Source organism: Drosophila albomicans, chromosome 2R (genome assembly GCF_009650485.2).
Source record: "Drosophila albomicans strain 15112-1751.03 chromosome 2R, ASM965048v2, whole genome shotgun sequence".
Lineage (NCBI taxonomy): Eukaryota > Metazoa > Arthropoda > Insecta > Diptera > Drosophilidae > Drosophila > Drosophila albomicans.
The window spans coordinates 6,697,493-6,710,909 of NC_047631.2; positions in this window are offsets into that span (position 1 = coordinate 6,697,493).

Here is a 13,417-nt window from a genome sequence, read left to right on the forward strand (position 1 = left end):
GCCCCTCTTCCGCCCACCGCCTCCCCCAAGAGAAATGTGTCCAAAAATGCACGAAAATAAAGATAAAACATGACAGGCAGTTCACATTCGGTCATTTATAATAAGCCAAATATGACCGCGACCGCATGTGCCAGAGACTTTTCTTGCCTCCTTGCTACCCTTCTCATTTTCCTCATCAGCTTTTTGGCTGATCTGCTCTCAGTTGGCGTGGCATTGACTTCACTCTTCAGTTTATCATTCAGTCAGCCTAACTGGTTAGTGTTTGGCTCCTTGCCAAGAAAAACTTATAGCTACAAGTACAAGTGAGTGCATATAAAATAATAAAATAAATAAGAAATTGAATTGTATCTTCCTTCTTTTGCTTCATGAATACAGCTAAGGAATAAAGTTAAGGTAGTATTCTAATTTCTATTGTCAGACTCTTAATAAAGAAAGGAGCACTTTCATTTCGAAAAATCGGAGAAGATTAGATGTTAGAAAATATCAGTGATCTATTCGGTTTTAAGTATCTAAAATAATAATAATATATAAATTAATTGTAAGAGTTTTTGCAATGAAAAATTGGTATTTGTTTGAACAAATCTTTGAAATTCTTATAAATTTTTTGATGTTTTGCATGCAGATTAAGTTTGTTTCACTTCTGCCCCCTCAAACCGAATAAAAAGAGTAATTTTGAAACTAAAGTCGCGATTTTCGGCACATACAATAATAACAACTGTATTTATGATTCCTGAAACATTGTTCGTTGCGAACAGATTAAAATTTTTGAAGGTATTTAAGCAACATTTGTATGGGCAAAAACGCATACTAAATTCGGGTTTTAGCTGCTTTAGCGTACAATCTGGTATATTGTGTATATATGTGATATATTTTTATACCCGCTACCCATAGAGTAGAAGGGTATTATAACTTTGTGCCGGCAGGAAATGTATGTAACAGGTAGAAGGAGCCATCTTCGACCCTATTCTTGATCAGCATCAACAGCTAGCCATGTTCGTCTGTCCGTCTGTCCGTCCGTGCGTATGAAACACTGGATCTCAGAGACAGCATTTGTTATGTTTGCACGCAGATCAAGTTTGTTTCAAATTTTTGACACTTCCGCCACCGCAAATTAATAAAATCAAATAACAAGCGTAATTTTCAAGCTAGAGTTGCCAATTTTGGTGTATACAATAATTAACTACAGTAGTTATAATTCCTGAAAATTTGATTGCTCAGATAAAAATGCCCACTTACTAGGGGTCGTAGTTGCTTTGGCCGACAATCTGGTATATTGTGCCGAAATAACAAATATACCGTTTGGTATATTTTTAGTATTTTGTAGTATTTTCGGTTTATTTTGTTATTTTCAAAATATTGTAATATTTTGTTTTTATTCAATATGGGTAGCGGGTATCTCACAGTCAAGCAATCTCGACTGCCTTCTTACTTAACATAACATAACATACATAACATAACATAACATACCCTCTATTATTGGGTTATTAATTGTTTAATAATAAATTGGTTCTGCATAGTAAATTAAAAATTGGGAAATGCTTCAAAAATTGTCGCAAATATTGGAGAAATAAAGAATGTTATATCATCAATAATGGTTTATTATAATTCCCTGTAATATTAAATATAAATAATAAATAATATTGTTTAATTTTGTTAGTTTAATATACTATTATGTCTTTAAAGTCGCAGTTTTCTTACTTTCCTTTTTTGTTTTAACGAAGTGAAGATTTAATTTGAAAACGCTTTTCAGGTATGTAGCTTTAGAATGTGAATGCTAATGATGCGTTCTCAGGACGCGTTGTCAGAGTCGAAGACGTAGCAGACAATTTGGCAAGCTGTCAGCGCCACTCACTGCAAAGGGGCGTGGCAGTGCAGGGCGGGAATAGAACAGAGCGGAACGGTACACAGACAAGGGCAGACAAGAATCCGGAGCTAATGACTGTATACAAATGCTCAAGAGCAAAGACATCAATCAAGTTGAATTGAATCAACCCTGTGGGCAAAGTGAGTGTGGTGGAATAAAGCGGCACTTGGCTGCTGCTTAAACAAATAAACAAACTTATAAACTCATTCAAATCATATTTAAAATCATCATCGAGCGTCAGCAATAGCAACAGCTGGCCACATGCGCCTGCCCATTCATGAATTATTTGTGAAAGCTTATCAAACGTGACCAAAATGGGCAAAAAGTTAATAAAAAAAACTGCAATGAGGAGAAGGAGGAAGCAAGGAAAGAAGCGTGCCAGCTGGCTGACAAGGGCAACTGGACAACAGCTGGCCAGGGCCGGGCAAGTGTGAAAAATCAGCAAAAACATGGCGCTGGGAAAAACTGTGATAACTACGAGTGAACATTCGAGGCATTCAAAGTGCTCGTCAGCTCAATTTTGAATACAAGCGAGTGTCGACTTATGAGTATCTGCAAAAAGGAAAAACTAGGCCGGCACGCAGCTCTCGTCTCCTTCTCAGTCTCAGTGCTGTTATTATCTTTTGCTTGACCGCAAAACGTGTCAACATGGAGTTGCGCATACGCCCCATTGGCCCAGCTGCACGACTGACACTCCAGTTATACACACACACACATGCCACACACACATGCCACACACACACGCACTTGTCTTGAATTCTCTTATATATAAATCATGTGCAGAAAAACTTTCGCCTGCTGCGGACAACCCGAACAAGAAGTTGACGTTGCATCCACAAAATATTTATTTTTTGGAAGCAGCTTACAAATTGTATACTAATATATTCCAAGCCGCTTACAGACTATTGACCAGCACATTGCACGAGCATAGGTAAGTCACATTTCTCCCTCGCATCTTGTAAGCGTTGCGGTCAAGATGTTGTCTGAGTCTGGCAACGTCTTTCTTAGTTGTGGTCATCCTTTGGTGGAGGTCCTTTTGCCTTAAACGATAAGTTTATGTTTTAAAAATATTTTTAATATGTGAAGATTGGGCAATCTCTTAATGTGGACATGCAAACTTTTAAGCATTTCACTCCATTTTTGCTAAAGAATGAATTTAAGCAGTGCAAACAATGAAAAAGCCAGATATATCAAAAGATTTATTTCATTTGTATATTTTTGCTTTTTTATGGATAATAAAAGTTTCCTTTTTTCCTAAATTTAGAGTTAACCAAAAAATATAAATTGAATAAAGGTAAAAATATTTATTGTTAAAACAAACATTGAGCAAATTACATATGTTGTAACAACTTGATGGTGCTGGCCCCAGATTGTCTTAATTTATGTAATATAAAATTATATTTTGAAATCAGCAATATCTTAATTTATAGTGGCATAACAAAATTCTCTAAAGATTTAAAGACTCATTAACTGATTTTGATATCTGTGTTTTTAAACTCAATGAATTAATGTATTTCTAATATTTATCTGTATTATAAGAGGAGACATTATATAGGAATTGCCATATAGCTCAACTTATCTATGAATATTATTAGGACATACGATTTTTTTTTTCATATTATGTGTTAGGTGTAATAACTTTGTGCCGGTAGGAAATGTATGTAACAGGCAGAAAGAGGCATCTCCAATGCTACAAAGTACATTCATATATATTTTTCATCAACGTTAACAACCGAGACAATATAGTCATGTTCGTCTGTTCGTATGAACACCTAGATTTCAAAGACTAAAAGAGATAGAGATTTTTTTTGTTAGCATTTATTATTTTTGCACGCAGATCAAGCTTGTTTAAAATTATTGTCGCTCCCACTAAATCGATATTCTAAATATGCCCCTTGGCATATTTTTACTTTTTTCTTGCGGTGAATTATTTTGTATATTTCAAGAATAATACCGCACTGATTTTCTTTCATTCAAAATGGGTAGCAGGTAATTCTAGTCGAGCACACTCGACTGTAGTTGTTATTTTGTAATTTAGCTTAGTTGTATTTTAATATCTGAATAAGGAAAGGATAAGATCAGGTTATCCCTCAATTGCTATTAAAATCCTAAATATTATTTTGCAACTGAAAGAATATTCTATCTACCATTAAATTATATTTTTAATATGTCTGTGTTTTCATGTCTAATTCTAGTCAAGATCAAGTAACCGCTCAACTGTTAATGTGTATGTTTTGCAACTCAAGAGTGGATAAGTTGTTGGGTGTGTGCCGAGACAGCCAGAGTGCCACAGTGCTGCAGTATCACTCTGCCACGCTGGCGAAGGTGACGTAATTATAGATGTACTACGAGTGCTCATGGTGCTCACTAACTGCCAGCCCACAAGAGTGCAATGCAGCAACCCCTTAGATGCAGAGCAGCATAACAAAAAGCTGGTTTCAGGGTGCGAACTGGAAGTGGAACTGTGAAATGGAGTAGGGAATAGGGAGAGATGGCTAAACTGGGAAATGGGAACTACTAGTGACTGGCAACTGGTAACTGGCAACTGCAGTGCAGAAAGGGTTGACAATGAGCCATGAGCTGTGGCCACAGTGGCCAAATGGGCGTCAACCAGACGCAGAGAACGTGCAATTCTTGCTGTGTGAGGACTGCGAGTACTTGGAGCGGGTTGCGACTGTCTTGGCCAGTTGTTTGTTTGGAACTGGCGGCTTGTCTCGCATCTTTGGCGCGTTTTATCTTTGTGGATCTTGGTGCAAGCAAGACGCTGCGATACATTAGCATAAAATCATTATTAAGATAAGCACGATTTATGCCAAACGCGGAAATGCGTTCAAGTTGCTTTAATGAGCGTGAGTATCAGCATCAGCGTCAGCATCTTGTGAGTACATCTAATATCTTAGGGGTAATTAACAATTGCGCTAGTGTAAATCAGTTTTATCTGCAAGCGAACTCAACTTAAGCCTTTTTGAAAAATTGCACACACGACCAGCAGGACACGGATGCGGATACGGAGACAAACAGGAGCGATGAGTCGCCGCTTAAAATGCAATTTGTTTACTCACACAGCTCGGTCATCTCGAAGACGTTTCCGTTTCCGTTTTGGGTTCGGGTTTGGGTTTGGGTGAAGCCAACCTGCAAATGGCAACTTGTTTTCGGTCTGAAAGTGTCATTAGCATTGATTAATTTGTCGCACAATTTACATGGAAAAACAATCAATCAACGGTATGTTGTCGTCGCCGCGCTGCTTCCATTGCCATTAGTCAATCTTGAGATGCAGCCCGCTACTTGAACTCAGTGTCAACGGGGCTAGTCAGCCATCCAACCAACCATCCAGCCATCTAGCCATCCATCCATCCATCCATCTCATTTTAGTTCAAGTTGAAGCATTAGCAATCGCACAATCACAATCATCTACCATGGTGCACATCATTAACGTCTCTGCTGGGTGTGGCCAGCTCCACCTTCAGTCCAGACTGGACAGTTGCTCATCAAGCTGTATCCCACTCAAATTCCAATGAACAGGCCACAGCCACTTTACTCCAGTTTAGCTTTAATGAATTGTCTTGCTGCCTCCCCGCAATGTAATTAAAGTCATGCTGTGGGTTCTATGCGGGTGAAACTGTGCTCCATTTGTGGAGCTGGCCAGAGGCGTCGTTTTGTGAATCCAAAGGGAAGCTGATCATTTCTAAATGTTGGTAAGTTTTGGAATTGAAATTATATAAAATTTAATTAATTACATTTTCATGTTTAAAAGGTTTATTAAATGATGAACCCAATCCTGTTTTATCTTCGTCTACAGCTGAGGCATAATTAAGCTGCATCAATGTCGTGTTAAGTAGCCGGCAAACTAATGATGGCCACATTTACAACAAAGGCCAATTGCTGCCGACAAGCTGATGAAGATAGGTAGAACAAACTCGCTGGGACGAAACACAAACAAAAGCTTGAGGACTTTAATTTTTATGCGTGAAAACAAATACCAACAATGCTGAAAGCAACAACAACCACAAAAAGGAGACAATGAGAGCCACACTTAAAATGCGAGACATTCATTTTTCTACAAGTGAACAAACATCAACACGACTGTGGAAGCGATGGGAAGCATAGTAGGGTAAGGGAAGGAAAACACGTGGACCGCAGCAACCTTTTTTTGTGTAGGAAATTCAATTAGCCAACCCAATGATTGGGTGAGTTGGCCAAGTGAGTCGTGTTTCGGGGACGACGTTTGCTTAGGTAATGTTTCAATTAATTCATTTGTGGTGCACAGTTTTGGGTGGAGACTAGACACTAATGATGCCCCACACACATAATGGTGAATGGGATGGATGATGTATCTATCCACATAAGCCACTTTCAGAGATATGACTGCTGCTCACTCCTCCAGTCATAAACAAATCAAATCAATTGCCCACAATTAATAACACCAATTTGAGCTCAATGCTCAAACTGCTCGGCTGCATTTCATTATTTGTTATATGTTTCAAAGATATTTATTTGATAAACGCCGACAACGAAAACGACGTCGACGTCTCCGTCGCCGTCGCCAGACGCCAAAAATCTCATCGCTTTAAGTGGCTCATTTTGAGCTGAGGCCAAAGGGTTGGGGCAAAGTCATAGCCAACGGCAGCAATCCAACGCCAAGGACGGAGGGGAAGAAAGATTACCAAAAAAAAAAAAAAAAAAAAAAACAACGACCAGCTACCGGGTAACATATCAAAACGCCGCAAATGGGCAACTCAAGCAATAACAGAGGAGAACAGAACTGCTCAACACAGAACGCAATGGTACGGCACAAAAAAATGATATAAAATTAAATCATATAAAAAAAAGTGCCAAAAAAAGGCAAACATGCGACGTCGTCTAAAGGATTTGCCACTGCAGACGGAGCAAAGACAAAGTATCTGTAGAAAAAGCAGAGCTTGCGGGCATAGTCAGGAGATACGCTGAGCTTGCTTTGTCTGTGGGCTTCTATGTATGTATGTATGTACATATATTTGTGTATGTACGTATTGTGCATTGGGAATTTATGCCGCGTATTTGAAATAAAGAAAAAAATAAAAAGCCAAGTAAATGAAAGCCGAACTGACGACTAAAGTTAGAGAACTATGGTTCGATTGGTAATAAAATAATGGAGCACTTAGTAATATAGTATTATGTGATATTACTCTTGCTTTTTGCTATTTAAATATTATGTTATTAATTCAATTATTTGCCTTTAAGCAAGTCATTTATTTGTGATTATAGTATTATGCATACAAAAATATGTTTAAAATCAAAAAATAATTCCATTAAAAAATATTGCATAGTTGACAATTTTTTAAGTTTTTGTAATACAATTTTCTTAATTTTGACAAAAATTAAATAAAAAATAATTTTAATTACCATTACAAAAATGAAGTAAGAAATGTAAAATGAGCTTAAAGATTTATTATCTTTAAGGAGTACATTTTACTGAAAAACATTAATATTTAATATTTTTAATGAAATCCTTTGAGATTACTAATTTTATTGCATGATTTCTAATAAAGATAAAATTTTTTTTAATTCTAGTATGAAACTATTATTATTTTTTAATTCTTTTATTATTTTAAAGGGAAAAAAGTTTAAAGTTAAAATAGAATTAAAGACAATTTTTTATAACACTCTAAAAGCTTGTAAATTATTCCTGGAAATATAAAATATTTAAAATTTAAGATTGTAAATTATTCCCGGAAATATAAAATATTTAAAATTTTAATGTTATTTTATAGAACATTTACTAATAATATTCAGTTGGTTGTTTTATTGAACTAACTATTTACTTATTTACACTTAACTAATAATTCAAATTTAAAAAGTTAACTGATTCTCAACTTAGTATTATTGATTATAAATTATAACAAAATATGGTTCATATTTGTAGAACTACCAACATCAATTGCAGGGTATATCTGAGCACTGTACTCAACCTGAAGCTTCGTGAGTCACCTTCTTGTCACACACATTCACGTAACCAAAATGCCCAGTTGAATCGGCTGAATGTTACTCATATTCGTATCAAAAAAAAAAAGAAAAAAACACTTGCAGTTCGCACTACCAAGCGTTAATCCTACATGAGATTAAGGGGACGGTTGACTTAAAGCATCTGTTAAATTGGCTTAATCTGCACAAGTGTGTGTGTGCATGTCTGTCCCACTGTCTCGCTGTCTTTCTGTCTGTCCGTTTGCCTTTGTAATATGTATCTCCCGCCGCCACTTTGTAACTGTTGTCATTTTTATTGCCCTGGGAATGTTTTTTGTCCACCATTGTGAGACGCACACGCCCCGCCGAAACTTTTTCTTTCTACATTCGCATTGTGTATGAGAGAGTGTGTGTGTGTCTGTGTGTGTGTGCCCTGTCCCGTCCTTTGCCTGGCTGGGTGTCCTTTGTACTCCGCTGCTGCTAAGCTAAAGTTTTGTCGTTGATTTTATTGACCAATTTTTGGATGCGTAAGTTGCTTTTTTGCCCATTCTTCTCGGTTTCATTTTTTTCTCTTCATTGTTACTCCCGCTTATTGGGGGGAGTTTTTGCATGCCGCTGTTGTTGTTGTTGCTGTTGCTGCTGCTGTTGCCCCTGAGCAGCAGCAATGCCAGTTTATTTGTATTTCTTTTGGCTTGTTTTGTTTTCATAAGTTTTTTATGGCTTCATCTGTGGGATTTAAAGTTTTATTGTGATTTAAACACTTGTTAATCGTGTCTGCATATGTCAATTGCCTGTCGGTGTCTGCTTATGTATGCGATTTGGGTTTTTGTTCGAGCTGCTGGATTAAGTTGTCGTCGTGTTTTGTTTATGATTGCCAGATTGTATCAGATCAAGTTAGGTGAGGTTGAATTGCTTATTAATGGGAGCAATTATTATAATATGATTTTTATAGTAATTATTCTTTTAAATTTTTTTTATACCCGCTACTTATAGTTTAGAAGGGATTTATAACTGTCTGCTAACCGGCAGATGAACTATGGGTCAAAAGCCCAAATATGCGGCATATAATGATTTTTTTTTTTTTTGTCAACATAGTGTTGTTTAATTATTTTTCTATAGTATCTTGAATAGCAATACAATGAGTTCTGAAAAAAGTTTTGCTGGTGAAATAAGCGCTTACCAGGAGCCACTCACTACTTACAAAGTGGCGTCTAGCCATGCGTTTCTTAATTTCAGCTGTTCATGAAATGTCCGCAAATAGGGTCAATCGCCACCGCCTCGATTACCACAAACTAGTGAAATAGTGCAACATATTAGGGTCAGTAAAATAAGTGCTTACATTAGACCCCATGGAACGGCCGGTAAAAGTGCTTACATGGGACCCCATTGAAGGGTCAGTAAAATAAGTGCTTACATCGGACCCCATTGAAGAGTCGGCCATTATAAATTAAAAAACATTTACATTTACAATTACAATTACAGTTTTTGTTTAATTTTATTTTTTCTTTATTTTAATAATAATACTTTTATTACTTTAAGGCACCTTGAGTTTTAAAATATCGTTTTTTTTTTTTGGAGCTGCAAGGCCTTTCTCAACTGGTCCTCAGTTATTGAATCTGGAAATAAAAAGGATTCAAAAAGTTTTAATAGATTGAAGTGGATAATGATTATTAAATAATTATCTTTTAAAATACTCACCGATCATAACACCAAAGAAATTGTCTTCTTTTTTTGGGCCGCATTCCCCTGTCATTATTTCCATAACGTAGATTTTCTGTCATAATTTCCACTTCCTCTTCTTTAGGCACATTGTCGCTTTCCACTGTAGAACTATGCATTATACTAACTGCTTGATATTCTTTTATTATCTGTTTATTTAATATTTTACACATTAAACATATAATGCATACATAAATTATTTTTTAAGTAACTCACCTAATAATTGATCGCGGATGCTTGCAATAATTTCATCATCTAGGAAACACAGTTGTGTTTGAGTAAAAGAGTTGCACAAAATAAAACAAAGACGCGTAAACAAACAGCGATGTAAAGCATAATCGAAGTTTTCTCTTTAAACTTGTGTATACTTTTTCCACAAAATAACAAAAACAAAAGCGATGCTTGCCGTTATTTTGTACTTATGCTTTAATGCGCATATATTTATTAACTAGGTGGTTCGACGTTCGATTACTATAGGGTTAATCTAGTAAGTACCCATGTAGTGATCGACGAGGTAAGCACTTATCCAGGGCCAATCGCAAACTCGAGTCGACTCGGTGGTTCGACGTTCGATTACTATAGGGTTAATCTAGTAAGTACCCATGTAGTGATCGACGAGGTAAGCGCTTATCCAGCGCCAATCGCAAACTCGAGTCGACTCGGTGGTTCGACGTTCGATTACTATAGGGTTAATCTAGTAAGTACCCATGTAGTGATCGACGAGGTAAGCGCTTATCCAGCGCCAATCGCAAACTCGAGTCGACTCGGTGGTTCGACGTTCGATTACTATAGGGTCACTTTAGTAAGTACCCATGTAGTGATCGGCGAGGTAAGCACTTACCCAGGGCAATCGACACCTCCAGAACTGCAGGGTAGTTATACGAAATATTTCAAAAATACTAAGATATACCGATGGTTAGTATATTTTTAGTATTTATTTATATTAATATAGTATATCTTTAGAAAATGGTTTTATTCAAAATGGGTAGCGGGTATCTCACAGTCGAGCATATTCGACTGTAGCTTTCTTAATTGCTAAAATATATGTATATGTATGTATATATTAAAAAAAATTATTAATATTAGTCTGTCAATAATGAATACTCTATATTCTTGTGATTTATTTAAAATAGGCAATTATTTTTTAACTTTTCTTTAGCTTTCGTTGACCCATAGAGTTGTCTCTATTTGTATTCGGATTTTTGCATATCTGTGCCAAAATTTACATGCACCTAATGCCTGTCAGCGTTAGCAGGCCGAAGAACATCCGCGGTACCATCTTTTATTGATAAATTGTCTCTGAATGGCAGACAGACAAACGAGGACAACAACAATAATAATGAGAGCTGAACATGTGGAAACGTCGCGTCTGTTACACACACAAATAATCACTACACTTCAATCTGGGCACAGACGAAGCGAGAGGAGACGGAGGAGGAGGTACTTGACCACATCTGCCAGGCGAGTGGACAACCTGCCGGTTGGCTCTCGATTGTAATCAAAATGCAACAAATTAAGGAGCGGGAAAGACTCGGAGACGTCAATGGCCAGGGAAAGCGAGTGCTGAACGCACAGAGCTCCCAACTCAGCTCCCGTTGAGCTCGAACCTTTTTCTTAAAATATTTATTTATGCAATTATTTTGCAAGTAGCTCAAAATAAATAAATGAAATAAAATAGCAGTCAGCGTTACCTTTACCTGTCGTTTGTTGTGGCTCTGGCTCTTGACTGGATCACGGACGGGTTCCAAGTGCTTGGGCACGACTTCAATTGACGACATCGACGGCAGTAAATTAAAATTTAAATTTATGCCATTTGCTGCGGCTGTGTTTCTGGCTCAGATACCGCAGAGTATCCCCAAAATGTGTTTCAGGACGCAATTAGGCGACGAGCTGCACTCTACTCGCAAACACACCAATGTGAGTGTGAGTTTGAATACGAATGCGAATGCGAATACGAGTGTATTCATAATGTGGTGCGTAGCACTCACTATTCGTCATGTCATCATTTCTATTGTCACCATTGTCGGGTCGTGTCATTGCCGTCTGTCAAAAATTATGTATTTATTTATGACAGCCGAGCCAGACCCTAAGTGAATCGTCATTGCGGTCACTTTTCGCGCTCACCTGCCAACAGGTGTGCACACATTTGCCCCTCTCTTTCGCGTTCTCTCTATCTTTATCTCTCTCATCGCCATGTCTCTTTGACCCAATTAGCTATTGCTTTTTTTTAGTGCTGCCTACAATGTATGCGGCATGAGTTTATGGCTCGTAAATGTCTTGACTGGCCAATTTTCATCTTGTTTCTTTTAATTACACACGTTGCGTATACGTATTATGTGCTCGAATAATACTTTGGGGGCGTGGCCACAAGACGAAGCCGCATTGATGTCGGTTTTCATTTAGCAAGCAATAGATATTGGTCTTCATCGTGGCCATGATATTTGGCTCATCATTAGCCCAATGAGCTGAGAACGAAAAACAAAACAAAACTAACAACATAATTCCCATTGGGCTGGGGAGGGGGAACAATAAATGGCAATCAGCAGACAATCAAGGGGTTAAACCCTTTTTGCTTTATGATCTGAAAACAATTTAAGCTTTTATTTGTTTTTGATGCCACAGAACAAGCAATCAAGCCCAGCCAAAGAATTGAGCCCGCAGTCCCACAAAATGGTAACACAACTGAAAACAGCAAACTCGAAACTCAAGCGAATGCAATGAGTGTATATCATGGCAGCAGCAGCAACAGTTGCAATTGATGGATCACCAAAAAGCATGCAGCAACAAGAGGCAACAGTGCAGCAGCCAAATGCCAAATGAGTTGAAAACAAAGAAGTTGCGTAAAACGAAAACTGCGATAATGATCATACAAAAGCGAAAAACGCGTTAAACTTTTCAACGTCGTCATCAAGCAACGGGCTGCAGCAGCAACAGCAACAACATCAACAGCAACTCCCCTTAGGCCCCGACAGCAACATCAGCTAACAGGAGCAGCAACAGCAACTGACCCGACTGACCGACTGGACGTAGTGCTTGCAGTCAAGTGCGATTGCAAATGCACGGAATTCACATTCGAGCCAGCAGCCCTTGCTTGTCTCCGCCATCCCCCCGAGTCATGCTGCTCTTCTCTCAGTGTGCCACAACAGTTGGCCATTAAAGCTGTTTGGCTTGCACTCGATCGGCTACCGTTGCTACCGCTAACGCTTCTGCATTGGCTTCTGCTTCTGCTGTTGCTGCTGCTGATGGGCCAGTTGATGGTTCTTCTTTCTGCTGATGGCCAGTGGCTGGCTGACTGTCTGATTGCTTGAAGAACTGACTGACTGAATGGCTGCTCGTCTGATGAGTTTAGTGCCGCTCGCTGTACGATGATTTGTAATTTTTCGCCGTTGCCAGTTGAAAATCATAATAATCATAATAAAACGCAGCTATGCCCATTTTAACACCAAAGTTATGTGTGTAAGCCTGTGTGTCTGTGTGTTTCCACTGACAAGTTTTGGGGTTTGCAAAACCTGAAGCTTCTCTCTTCATCCTCAGGCTGCAGGCGCGCAGACTTTGGCTATTGAAGTATTGCCGTTGTCATGTTAATTTCTGCACACAGTCAGGCACAGTCAGGAGTCTGGAGGCCAAGATGGGCTGTCGCATTAAAATTGGTAATTTGTGTCAAGCGTGGACGGAAGCTACTACTGTTTAAGTGCCGGGCTTCTGGGTGGTTTCGCTCTTTGATCTTAACTAATTAAGTTAAGCTAAACGTGCTGAAAGTGTCTGTCGACTGTCGCTTGTCGCTCGCCCTTGCTAATGGACTCTGCTCTCTGCTGGCCAGTTAATCTGTTAACCAAATTTAGCCAGTTGCTGGCATCGCTTAAAACTGTAAAAATTAATTTAACATAAGACTAA